General features: G+C 31.7%; 2 long non-coding RNA genes across 9 annotated transcripts; one reads left to right on the forward strand and one right to left on the reverse strand.

The window, feature by feature from the left end:
• Positions 1 to 93: 93 nt before the first annotated feature.
• LOC127541337 (uncharacterized) lies at positions 94 to 9,991 on the forward strand. Its single transcript, XR_007948441.1, has 2 exons — positions 94 to 185; positions 9,598 to 9,991. It is a non-coding gene; the product is annotated as an uncharacterized LOC127541337 (long non-coding RNA).
• On the reverse strand, positions 365 to 6,714 carry LOC127541336 (uncharacterized). Of its 8 annotated transcripts, none has more exons than XR_007948435.1 (3): positions 6,618 to 6,714; positions 4,319 to 4,363; positions 365 to 1,256 (listed from the first exon to the last, which is right to left on the reverse strand). It is a non-coding gene; the product is annotated as an uncharacterized LOC127541336 (long non-coding RNA). The 8 variants fall into 8 exon arrangements; XR_007948436.1 differs by lacking the exon at positions 6,618 to 6,714 and adding an exon at positions 5,175 to 5,292; XR_007948433.1 differs by lacking the exon at positions 365 to 1,256 and adding an exon at positions 1,404 to 2,295.
• Positions 9,992 to 14,264: the final 4,273 nt, after the last annotated feature.

The following is a 14,264-nucleotide window of genomic DNA, read 5'->3' on the forward strand; positions in this document are numbered from 1 at the left end:
TTAGCACACCTGAATATAAAGGATTGGATTCAAATTTTCTAGACACATAACTAAAGAATTAATTCTTTTTTCTCATGGAATTATTACAGTTTTCCCCGTTCTAAACATTGATTCTACTTCTGGCATTTTCTTCTTATTGCCTTTCAATTGAATTGAGTCTAGTTTCCACTGTTTTTTGTAATCAGGTTTTTGTTTGAAAAAGTCAAATTCCAGCAACCTTCTTGTAGCATTGTCAAAAAAGAAAGAATGGTAGTTATGAAATCTTAAATATTACTTCCTGTTACATCATGACAGCCATGAAATGAATGTCAATTTCTGCAAATCTTTGATGCACATCACGGAGGCTTTGCAGCATAGGTAAGTATTTCTCCTTGCATAAGATTGATCGAATTGAATGCAACAATGATCAGAACACCTGAATTCGAAGGATTTGATTCAAATTTTCTAGACACATAACTAAAGAATTAATTCTTTTTTCTCATGGAATTATTACAGTTTTCCCCGTTCTAAACATTGATTCTACTTCTGGCATTTCCTTCTTATTGCCTTTCAATTGAATTTAGTCTAGTTTCAAATGTTTTTTGTGATCAGATTATTGTTTGGAAACTTCAAATGCCAGCAAATTTCTTGTTGGATTTTCCAAAAAGAAAGAATGGTAGTTATTACATTTTATGCATTACTTCCTCTTATTTCATGAGGGCCATGGAATGAATGTCAATTTATGCAAAACTTTGTTGTAAATCACTGAGGTTTTGGAGCATAGGTAAGCATTCCTCTCTGCATAAGATTGATCGATTGAAGGCATCAATGATTAGCACACCTGAATTCAAAGCTGTTGATGCAAATTTTCTAGACACCTATCTAAAGCATTAATGTTTATTCTCGTTTTTATTTTCTTGCATCTATCTTTGTCTATGCTATCCTTTGATTTAACTTGGTAGACACCAGTAACTACTTGGCTCTTTTCCCACTATTTATTGTCCTGTGAACTACCTGAGATGTTTATATTGATTCTATCTTATTTCAATTTATTTTACCTACTGGCACACAGTTTTATATTTATATTTAAGTGTAAGTCAAGGGGTTTTTCTTTAAAAGCACTCTTTTCCCATGGAATTATTGCAGTTTTCTCTTTTTTAAGCATTGATTCTACTTCTTGCATTTTTCCTCTCTTATTGCCATTCAATTGATTTTAGTCTAGTATTCAGTGTTTCTTATGATCCGGTTTTTGTTTGGAAAATTCAAATGCAAGCAAGCTTCTTGTAGCATTGTCAAAAAAGAAAGAACGGTAGTTATTAAATCTTAAATAATACTTCCTGTTACATCATGACAGCCATGAAATGGATGTCAATTTCTGCAAAAGTTTGATGCACATCACGGAGGCTTTGCAGCATAGGTAAGTATTTCTCCTTGCATAAGATTGATCGAATTGAATGCAACAATGATCAGAACACCTGAATTCGAAGGATTTGATTCAAATTTTCTAGACACATAACTAAAGAATTAATTCTTTTTTCTCATGGAATTATTACAGTTTTCCCCGTTCTAAACATTGATTCTACTTCTGGCATTTCCTTCTTATTGCCTTTCAATTGAATTTAGTCTAGTTTCAAATGTTTTTTGTGATCAGATTATTGTTTGGAAACTTCAAATGCCAGCAAATTTCTTGTTGGATTTTCCAAAAAGAAAGAATGGTAGTTATTACATTTTATGCATTACTTCCTCTTATTTCATGAGGGCCATGGAATGAATGTCAATTTATGCAAAACTTTGTTGTAAATCACTGAGGTTTTGGAGCATAGGTAAGCATTCCTCTCTGCATAAGATTGATCGATTGAAGGCATCAATGATTAGCACACCTGAATTCAAAGCTGTTGATGCAAATTTTCTAGACACCTATCTAAAGCATTAATGTTTATTCTCGTTTTTATTTTCTTGCATCTATCTTTGTCTATGCTATCCTTTGATTTAACTTGGTAGACACCAGTAACTACTTGGCTCTTTTCCCACTATTTATTGTCCTGTGAACTACCTGAGATGTTTATATTGATTCTATCTTATTTCAATTTATTTTACCTACTGGCACACAGTTTTATATTTATATTTAAGTGTAAGTCAAGGGGTTTTTCTTTAAAAGCACTCTTTTCCCATGGAATTATTGCAGTTTTCTCTTTTTTAAGCATTGATTCTACTTCTTGCATTTTTCCTCTCTTATTGCCATTCAATTGATTTTAGTCTAGTATTCAGTGTTTCTTATGATCCGGTTTTTGTTTGGAAAATTCAAATGCAAGCAAGCTTCTTGTAGCATTGTCAAAAAAGAAAGAATGGTAGTTATTACATTTTATGCATTACTTCCTCTTATTTCATGAGGGCCATGGAATGAATGTCAATTTCTGCAAATCTTTGATGCACATCACGGAGGTTTTGCAGCATTTTTAAGTATTTTTTTGCACAAGATTGATCGAATTGAATGCAACAATGATTAGCACACCTGAATTCAAAGCTGTTGATGCAAATTTTCTAGACACATATCAAAAGAATTACTTCTTTTCTCATGGATTTATTACAGTTTTCCCCGTTCTAAACATTGATTCTACTTCTGGCATTTCCTTCTTATTGCCTTTCAATTGAATTGAGTCTAGTTTCCACTGTTTTTTGTAATCAGGTTTTTGTTTGGAAAATTCAAATGCAAGCAAGCTTCTTGTAGCATTGTCAAAAAAGAAAGAATGGTAGTTATTACATTTTATGCATTACTTCCTCTTATTTCATGAGGGCCATGGAATGAATGTCAATTTCTGCAAAAGTTTGATGCACATCACGGAGGTTTTGCAGCATTTTTAAGTATTTTTTTGCATAAGATTGATCGATTGAAGGCATCAATGATTAGCACACCTGAATATAAAGGATTGGATTCAAATTTTCTAGACACATATCAAAAGAATTACTTCTTTTCTCATGGATTTATTACAGTTTTCCCCGTTCTAAACATTGATTCTACTTCTGGCATTTTCTTCTTATTGCCTTTCAATTGAATTGAGTCTAGTTTCCACTGTTTTTTGTAATCAGGTTTTTGTTTGAAAAATTCAAATTCCAGCAACCTTCTTGTAGCATTGTGAAAAAAGAAAGAACGGTAGTTATTAAATCTTAAATAATACTTCCTGTTACATCATGACAGCCATGAAATGAATGTCAATTTCTGCAAATCTTTGATGCACATCACGGAGGTTTTGCAGCATTTTTAAGTATTTTTTTTTTGCATAAGATTGATCGAATTGAAGGCAACAATGATCAGAACACCTGAATTCGAAGGATTTGATTCAAATTTTCTAGACACATAACTAAAGAATTAATTCTTTTTTCTCATGGAATTATTACAGTTTTCCCCGTTCTAAACATTGATTCTACTTCTTGCATTTTTCCTCTCTTATTGCCATTCAATTGATTTTAGTCTAGTATTCAGTGTTTCTTATGATCCGGTTTTTGTTTGGAAAATTCAAATGCAAGCAAGCTTCTTGTAGCATTGTCAAAAAAGAAAGAATGGTAGTTATTAAATCTTAAATATTACTTCCTGTTACATCATGACAGCCATGAAATGAATGTCAATTTCTGCAAATCTTTGATGCACATCACGGAGGCTTTGCAGCATAGGTAAGTATTTCTCCTTGCATAAGATTGATCGAATTGAATGCAACAATGATCAGAACACCTGAATTCGAAGGATTTGATTCAAATTTTCTAGACACATATCAAAAGAATTACTTCTTTTCTCATGGATTTATTACAGTTTTCCCCGTTCTAAACATTGATTCTACTTCTTGCAGTTTTCCTCTCTTATTGCCATTCAATTGATTTTAGTCTAGTATTCAGTGTTTCTTATGATCCGGTTTTTGTTTGGAAAATTCAAATGCAAGCAAGCTTCTTGTAGGATTGTCAAAAAAGAAAGAATGGTATTTATTAAATCTTAAATATTACTTCCTGTTACATCATGAGAGCCATGACATGAATGTCAATTTCTGCAAAAGTTTGATGCACATCACGGAGGTTTTGCAGCATTTTTAAGTATTTTTTTTGCATAAGATTGATCGAATTGAAGGCAACAATGATTAGCACACCTGAATTCAGAGGATTTGATTCAAATTTTCTAGACACATATCAAAAGAATTACTTCTTTTCTCATGGATTTATTACAGTTTTCCCCGTTCTAAACATTGATTCTACTTCTGGCATTTTCTTCTTATTGCCTTTCAATTGAATTGAGTCTAGTTTCCACTGTTTTTTGTAATCAGGTTTTTGTTTGAAAAATTCAAATTCCAGCAACCTTCTTGTAGCATTGTCAAAAAAGAAAGAATGGTCGTTATTAAACCTTTAATATTACCTCCTGTTACATCATGACAGCCATGAAATGGATGTCAATTTCTGCAAAAGTTTGATGCACATCACGGAGGTTTTGCAGCATTTTTAAGTATTTTTTTTGCACAAGATTGATCGAATTGAATGCAACAATGATTAGCACACCTGAATATAAAGGATTGGATTCAAATTTTCTGGACATATATCAAAAGAATTACTTCTTTTCTCATGGATTTATTACAGTTTTCCCCGTTCTAAACATTGATTCTACTTCTTGCATTTTTCCTCTCTTATTGCCATTCAATTGATTTTAGTCTAGTATTCAGTGTTTCTTATGATCAGGTTTTTGTTTGAAAAATTCAAATTCCAGCAACCTTCTTGTAGGATTGTCAAAAAAGAAAGAATGGTCGTTATTAAACCTTTAATATTACCTCCTGTTACATCATGACAGCCATGAAATGGATGTCAATTTCTGCAAAAGTTTGATGCACATCACGGAGGTTTTGCAGCATTTTTAAGTATTTTTTTGCACAAGATTGATCGAATTGAATGCAACAATGATTAGCACACCTGAATATAAAGGATTGGATTCAAATTTTCTGGACATATATCAAAAGAATTACTTCTTTTCTCATGGATTTATTACAGTTTTCCCCGTTCTAAACATTGATTCTACTTCTTGCATTTTTCCTCTCTTATTGCCATTCAATTGATTTTAGTCTAGTATTCAGTGTTTCTTATGATCCGGTTTTTGTTTGGAAAATTCAAATGCAAGCAAGCTTCTTGTAGCATTGTCAAAAAAGAAAGAATGGTAGTTATTAAACCTTTAATATTACCTCCTGTTACATCATGAGAGCCATGAAATGAATGTCAATTTCTGCAAAAGTTTGATGCACATCACGGAGGTTTTGCAGCATTTTTAAGTATTTTTTTTGCATAAGATTGATCGAATTGAATGCAACAATGATTAGCACACCTGAATATAAAGGATTGGATTCAAATTTTCTGGACATATATCAAAAGAATTACTTCTTTTTCTCATGGAATTATTACAGTTTTCCCCGTTCTAAACATTGATTCTACTTCTGGCATTTCCTTCTTATTGCCTTTCAATTGAATTGAGTCTAGTTTCCACTGTTTTTTGTAATCAGGTTTTTGTTTGAAAAAGTCAAATTCCAGCAACCTTCTTGTAGCATTGTGAAAAAAGAAAGAACGGTAGTTATTAAATCTTAAATAATACTTCCTGTTACATCATGACAGCCATGAAATGAATGTCAATTTCTGCAAATCTTTGATGCACATCACGGAGGCTTTGCAGCATAGGTAAGTATTTCTCCTTGCATAAGATTGATCGAATTGAATGCAACAATGATCAGAACACCTGAATTCGAAGGATTTGATTCAAATTTTCTAGACACATAACTAAAGAATTAATTCTTTTTTCTCATGGAATTATTACAGTTTTCCCCGTTCTAAACATTGATTCTACTTCTGGCATTTCCTTCTTATTGCCTTTCAATTGAATTTAGTCTAGTTTCAAATGTTTTTTGTGATCAGATTATTGTTTGGAAACTTCAAATGCCAGCAAATTTCTTGTTGGATTTTCCAAAAAGAAAGAATGGTAGTTATTACATTTTATGCATTACTTCCTCTTATTTCATGAGGGCCATGGAATGAATGTCAATTTATGCAAAACTTTGTTGTAAATCACTGAGGTTTTGGAGCATAGGTAAGCATTCCTCTCTGCATAAGATTGATCGATTGAAGGCATCAATGATTAGCACACCTGAATTCAAAGCTGTTGATGCAAATTTTCTAGACACCTATCTAAAGCATTAATGTTTATTCTCGTTTTTATTTTCTTGCATCTATCTTTGTCTATGCTATCCTTTGATTTAACTTGGTAGACACCAGTAACTACTTGGCTCTTTTCCCACTATTTATTGTCCTGTGAACTACCTGAGATGTTTATATTGATTCTATCTTATTTCAATTTATTTTACCTACTGGCACACAGTTTTATATTTATATTTAAGTGTAAGTCAAGGGGTTTTTCTTTAAAAGCACTCTTTTCCCATGGAATTATTGCAGTTTTCTCTTTTTTAAGCATTGATTCTACTTCTTGCATTTTTCCTCTCTTATTGCCATTCAATTGATTTTAGTCTAGTATTCAGTGTTTCTTATGATCCGGTTTTTGTTTGGAAAATTCAAATGCAAGCAAGCTTCTTGTAGCATTGTCAAAAAAGAAAGAATGGTAGTTATTAAACCTTTAATATTACCTCCTGTTACATCATGAGAGCCATGAAATGAATGTCAATTTCTGCAAAAGTTTGATGCACATCACGGAGGTTTTGCAGCATTTTTAAGTATTTTTTTTGCATAAGATTGATCGAATTGAAGGCAACAATGATTAGCACACCTGAATTCAGAGGATTTGATTCAAATTTTCTAGACACATATCAAAAGAATTACTTCTTTTCTCATGGATTTATTACAGTTTTCCCCGTTCTAAACATTGATTCTACTTCTGGCATTTTCTTCTTATTGCCTTTCAATTGAATTGAGTCTAGTTTCCACTGTTTTTTGTAATCAGGTTTTTGTTTGAAAAATTCAAATTCCAGCAACCTTCTTGTAGGATTGTCAAAAAAGAAAGAATGGTATTTATTAAATCTTAAATATTACTTCCTGTTACATCATGAGAGCCATGACATGAATGTCAATTTCTGCAAAAGTTTGATGCACATCACGGAGGTTTTGCAGCATTTTTAAGTATTTTTTTGCACAAGATTGATCGAATTGAATGCAACAATGATTAGCACACCTGAATATAAAGGATTGGATTCAAATTTTCTGGACATATATCAAAAGAATTACTTCTTTTTCTCATGGAATTATTACAGTTTTCCCCGTTCTAAACATTGATTCTACTTCTGGCATTTTCTTCTTATTGCCTTTCAATTGAATTGAGTCTAGTTTCCACTGTTTTTTGTAATCAGGTTTTTGTTTGAAAAATTCAAATTCCAGCAACCTTCTTGTAGCATTGTGAAAAAAGAAAGAACGGTAGTTATTAAATCTTAAATAATACTTCCTGTTACATCATGACAGCCATGAAATGAATGTCAATTTCTGCAAATCTTTGATGCACATCACGGAGGCTTTGCAGCATAGGTAAGTATTTCTCCTTGCATAAGATTGATCGAATTGAATGCAACAATGATCAGAACACCTGAATTCGAAGGATTTGATTCAAATTTTCTAGACACATAACTAAAGAATTAATTCTTTTTTCTCATGGAATTATTACAGTTTTCCCCGTTCTAAACATTGATTCTACTTCTGGCATTTCCTTCTTATTGCCTTTCAATTGAATTTAGTCTAGTTTCAAATGTTTTTTGTGATCAGATTATTGTTTGGAAACTTCAAATGCCAGCAAATTTCTTGTTGGATTTTCCAAAAAGAAAGAATGGTAGTTATTACATTTTATGCATTACTTCCTCTTATTTCATGAGGGCCATGGAATGAATGTCAATTTATGCAAAACTTTGTTGTAAATCACTGAGGTTTTGGAGCATAGGTAAGCATTCCTCTCTGCATAAGATTGATCGATTGAAGGCATCAATGATTAGCACACCTGAATTCAAAGCTGTTGATGCAAATTTTCTAGACACCTATCTAAAGCATTAATGTTTATTCTCGTTTTTATTTTCTTGCATCTATCTTTGTCTATGCTATCCTTTGATTTAACTTGGTAGACACCAGTAACTACTTGGCTCTTTTCCCACTATTTATTGTCCTGTGAACTACCTGAGATGTTTATATTGATTCTATCTTATTTCAATTTATTTTACCTACTGGCACACAGTTTTATATTTATATTTAAGTGTAAGTCAAGGGGTTTTTCTTTAAAAGCACTCTTTTCCCATGGAATTATTGCAGTTTTCTCTTTTTTAAGCATTGATTCTACTTCTTGCATTTTTCCTCTCTTATTGCCATTCAATTGATTTTAGTCTAGTATTCAGTGTTTCTTATGATCCGGTTTTTGTTTGGAAAATTCAAATGCAAGCAAGCTTCTTGTAGCATTGTCAAAAAAGAAAGAATGGTCGTTATTAAACCTTTAATATTACCTCCTGTTACATCATGAGAGCCATGAAATGAATGTCAATTTCTGCAAAAGTTTGATGCACATCACGGAGGTTTTGCAGCATTTTTAAGTATTTTTTTTGCATAAGATTGATCGAATTGAAGGCAACAATGATTAGCACACCTGAATTCAGAGGATTTGATTCAAATTTTCTAGACACATATCAAAAGAATTACTTCTTTTCTCATGGATTTATTACAGTTTTCCCCGTTCTAAACATTGATTCTACTTCTGGCATTTTCTTCTTATTGCCTTTCAATTGAATTGAGTCTAGTTTCCACTGTTTTTTGTAATCAGGTTTTTGTTTGAAAAATTCAAATTCCAGCAACCTTCTTGTAGGATTGTCAAAAAAGAAAGAATGGTATTTATTAAATCTTAAATATTACTTCCTGTTACATCATGAGAGCCATGACATGAATGTCAATTTCTGCAAAAGTTTGATGCACATCACGGAGGTTTTGCAGCATTTTTAAGTATTTTTTTGCACAAGATTGATCGAATTGAATGCAACAATGATTAGCACACCTGAATATAAAGGATTGGATTCAAATTTTCTGGACATATATCAAAAGAATTACTTCTTTTTCTCATGGAATTATTACAGTTTTCCCCGTTCTAAACATTGATTCTACTTCTGGCATTTTCTTCTTATTGCCTTTCAATTGAATTGAGTCTAGTTTCCACTGTTTTTTGTAATCAGGTTTTTGTTTGAAAAATTCAAATTCCAGCAACCTTCTTGTAGCATTGTGAAAAAAGAAAGAACGGTAGTTATTAAATCTTAAATAATACTTCCTGTTACATCATGACAGCCATGAAATGAATGTCAATTTCTGCAAATCTTTGATGCACATCACTGAGGCTTTGCAGCATAGGTAAGTATTTCTCCTTGCATAAGATTGATCGAATTGAATGCAACAATGATCAGAACACCTGAATTCGAAGGATTTGATTCAAATTTTCTAGACACATAACTAAAGAATTAATTCTTTTTTCTCATGGAATTATTACAGTTTTCCCCGTTCTAAACATTGATTCTACTTCTGGCATTTCCTTCTTATTGCCTTTCAATTGAATTTAGTCTAGTTTCCACTGTTTTTTGTAATCAGGTTTTTGTTTGAAAAATTCAAATTCCAGCAACCTTCTTGTAGGATTGTCAAAAAAGAAAGAATGGTATTTATTAAATCTTAAATATTACTTCCTGTTACATCATGAGAGCCATGACATGAATGTCAATTTCTGCAAAAGTTTGATGCACATCACGGAGGTTTTGCAGCATTTTTAAGTATTTTTTTGCACAAGATTGATCGAATTGAATGCAACAATGATTAGCACACCTGAATATAAAGGATTGGATTCAAATTTTCTGGACATATATCAAAAGAATTACTTCTTTTTCTCATGGAATTATTACAGTTTTCCCCGTTCTAAACATTGATTCTACTTCTGGCATTTTCTTCTTATTGCCTTTCAATTGAATTGAGTCTAGTTTCCACTGTTTTTTGTAATCAGGTTTTTGTTTGAAAAATTCAAATTCCAGCAACCTTCTTGTAGCATTGTGAAAAAAGAAAGAACGGTAGTTATTAAATCTTAAATAATACTTCCTGTTACATCATGACAGCCATGAAATGAATGTCAATTTCTGCAAATCTTTGATGCACATCACGGAGGTTTTGCAGCATTTTTAAGTATTTTTTTTTGCATAAGATTGATCGAATTGAAGGCAACAATGATTAGCACACCTGAATTCAAAAGATTTGATTCAAATTTTCTGGACATATATCTAAAGTATTAATTCTTTTTCTCATGGAATTATTACAGTTTTCCCCGTTCTAAACATTGATTCTACTTCTGGCATTTCCTTCTTATTGCCTTTCAATTGAATTTAGTCTAGTTTCCAGTGTTTTTTGTGAAAAGGTTTTTCTTTGGAAAATTTAAATGCCAGCAACCTTCTTGTAGCATTGTGAAAAAAGAAAGAACGGTAGTTATTAAATCTTAAATAATACTTCCTGTTACATCATGACAGCCATGAAATGAATGTCAATTTCTGCAAATCTTTGATGCACATCACGGAGGTTTTGCAGCATTTTTAATTATTTTTTTTTTGCATAAGATTGATCGAATTGAAGGCAACAATGATTAGCACACCTGAATTCAAAAGATTTGATTCAAATTTTCTGGACATATATCTAAAGTATTAATTCTTTTTCTCATGGAATTATTACAGTTTTCCCCGTTCTAAACATTGATTCTACTTCTGGCATTTCCTTCTTATTGCCTTTCAATTGAATTGAGTCTAGTTTCCACTGTTTTTTGTAAAAAGGTTTTTCTTTGGAAAATTTAAATGCCAGCAACCTTCTTGTAGCATTGTCAAAAAAGAAAGAATGGTAGTTATGAAATCTTAAATATTACTTCCTGTTACATCATGACAGCCATGAAATGAATGTCAATTTCTGCAAATCTTTGATGCACATCACTGAGGCTTTGCAGCATAGGTAAGTATTTCTCCTTGCATAAGATTGATCGAATTGAATGCAACAATGATCAGAACACCTGAATTCAAAGCTGTTGATGCAAATTTTCTAGACACATAACTAAAGAATTAATTCTTTTTTCTCATGGAATTATTACAGTTTTCCCCGTTCTAAACATTGATTCTACTTCTGGCATTTCCTTCTTATTGCCTTTCAATTGAATTTAGTCTAGTTTCCAGTGTTTTTTGTAATCAGGTTTTTGTTTGAAAAATTCAAATTCCAGCAACCTTCTTGTAGCATTGTGAAAAAAGAAAGAATGGTAGTTATTACATTTTATGCATTACTTCCTCTTATTTCATGAGGGCCATGGAATGAATGTCAATTTCTGCAAAAGTTTGATGCACATCACGGAGGTTTTGCAGCATTTTTAAGTATTTTTTTGCATAAGATTGATCGATTGAAGGCATCAATGATTAGCACACCTGAATTCAAAGCTGTTGATTCAAATTTTCTAGACACATATCAAAAGAATTACTTCTTTTTCTCATGGAATTATTACAGTTTTCCCCGTTCTAAACATTGATTCTACTTCTGGCATTTCCTTCTTATTGCCTTTCAATTGAATTTAGTCTAGTTTCAAATGTTTTTTGTGATCAGATTATTGTTTGGAAACTTCAAATGCCAGCAAATTTCTTGTTGGATTTTCCAAAAAGAAAGAATGGTAGTTATTACATTTTATGCATTACTTCCTCTTATTTCATGAGGGCCATGGAATGAATGTCAATTTCTGCAAATCTTTGATGCACATCACGGAGGTTTTGCAGCATTTTTAAGTATTTTTTTGCATAAGATTGATCGATTGAAGGCATCAATGATTAGCACACCTGAATTCAAAGCTGTTGATGCAAATTTTCTAGACACATATCAAAAGAATTACTTCTTTTTCTCATGGAATTATTACAGTTTTCCCCGTTCTAAACATTGATTCTACTTCTGGCATTTCCTTCTTATTGCCTTTCAATTGAATTGAGTCTAGTTTCCACTGTTTTTTGTAATCAGGTTTTTGTTTGAAAAAGTCAAATTCCAGCAACCTTCTTGTAGGATTGTCAAAAAAGAAAGAATGGTAGTTATTACATTTTATGCATTACTTCCTCTTATTTCATGAGGGCCATGGAATGAATGTCAATTTCTGCAAAAGTTTGATGCACATCACTGAGGCTTTGCAGCATAGGTAAGTATTTCTCCTTGCATAAGATTGATCGAATTGAAGGCAACAATGATTAGCACACCTGAATTCAGAGGATTTGATTCAAATTTTCTAGACACATATCAAAAGAATTACTTCTTTTTCTCATGGAATTATTACAGTTTTCCCCGTTCTAAACATTGATTCTACTTCTGGCATTTCCTTCTTATTGCCTTTCAATTGAATTGAGTCTAGTTTCCACTGTTTTTTGTAAAAAGGTTTTTCTTTGGAAAATTTAAATGCCAGCAACCTTCTTGTAGCATTGTCAAAAAAGAAAGAATGGTATTTATTAAATCTTAAATATTACTTCCTGTTACATCATGAGAGCCATGAAATGAATGTCAATTTCTGCAAATCTTTGATGCACATCACGGAGGTTTTGCAGCATTTTTAAGTATTTTTTTTTTGCATAAGATTGATCGAATTGAAGGCAACAATGATTAGCACACCTGAATTCAAAGCTGTTGATGCAAATTTTCTAGACACATATCAAAAGAATTACTTCTTTTTCTCATGGAATTATTACAGTTTTCCCCGTTCTAAACATTGATTCTACTTCTGGCATTTCCTTCTTATTGCCTTTCAATTGAATTGAGTCTAGTTTCCACTGTTTTTTGTAATCAGGTTTTTGTTTGAAAAATTCAAATTCCAGCAACCTTCTTGTAGCATTGTGAAAAAAGAAAGAATGGTAGTTATTAAATCTTAAATATTACTTCCTGTTACATCATGAGAGCCATGACATGAATGTCAATTTCTGCAAAAGTTTGATGCACATCACGGAGGTTTTGCAGCATTTTTAAGTATTTTTTTGCATAAGATTGATCGAATTGAAGGCAACAATGATTAGCACACCTGAATTCAGAGGATTTGATTCAAATTTTCTAGACACATATCAAAAGAATTACTTCTTTTCTCATGGATTTATTACAGTTTTCCCCGTTCTAAACATTGATTCTACTTCTGGCATTTTCTTCTTATTGCCTTTCAATTGAATTTAGTCTAGTTTCAAATGTTTTTTGTGATCAGATTATTGTTTGGAAACTTCAAATGCCAGCAAATTTCTTGTTGGATTTTCCAAAAAGAAAGAATGGTAGTTATTAAATCTTAAATATTACTTCCTGTTACATCATGAGAGCCATGACATGAATGTCAATTTCTGCAAAAGTTTGATGCACATCACGGAGGTTTTGCAGCATTTTTAAGTATTTTTTTTTTGCATAAGATTGATCGAATTGAATGCAACAATGATCAGAACACCTGAATTCGAAGGATTTGATTCAAATTTTCTAGACACATAACTAAAGAATTAATTCTTTTTTCTCATGGAATTATTACAGTTTTCCCCGTTCTAAACATTGATTCTACTTCTTGCATTTTTCCTCTCTTATTGCCATTCAATTGATTTTAGTCTAGTATTCAGTGTTTCTTATGATCCGGTTTTTGTTTGGAAAATTCAAATGCAAGCAAGCTTCTTGTAGCATTGTCAAAAAAGAAAGAACGGTAGTTATTAAACCTTTAATATTACCTCCTGTTACATCATGAGAGCCATGACATGAATGTCAATTTCTGCAAATCTTTGATGCACATCACGGAGGTTTTGCAGCATTTTTAAGTATTTTTTTTGCACAAGATTGATCGAATTGAATGCAACAATGATTAGCACACCTGAATATAAAGGATTGGATTCAAATTTTCTAGACACATAACTAAAGAATTAATTCTTTTTTCTCATGGAATTATTACAGTTTTCCCCGTTCTAAACATTGATTCTACTTCTGGCATTTCCTTCTTATTGCCTTTCAATTGAATTTAGTCTAGTTTCAACTGTTTTTTGTGATCAGATTATTGTTTGGAAACTTCAAATGCCAGCAAATTTCTTGTTGGATTTTCAAAAATAGAAACATTCTATTATTAAATATACAATTTCTACATCAATATCTATCTGAATATTTTTCAGGTATATATTTATATCAATATTTTTCTAATATGTTGAGCTTCAGTGAATTAAGAAACACATCAACAACATATGAAATATAATAACTATAACTTTTTTCAT

This window comes from Antechinus flavipes, chromosome 6, assembly GCF_016432865.1.
Source record: "Antechinus flavipes isolate AdamAnt ecotype Samford, QLD, Australia chromosome 6, AdamAnt_v2, whole genome shotgun sequence".
Classification (NCBI taxonomy): Eukaryota; Metazoa; Chordata; class Mammalia; order Dasyuromorphia; family Dasyuridae; genus Antechinus; species Antechinus flavipes.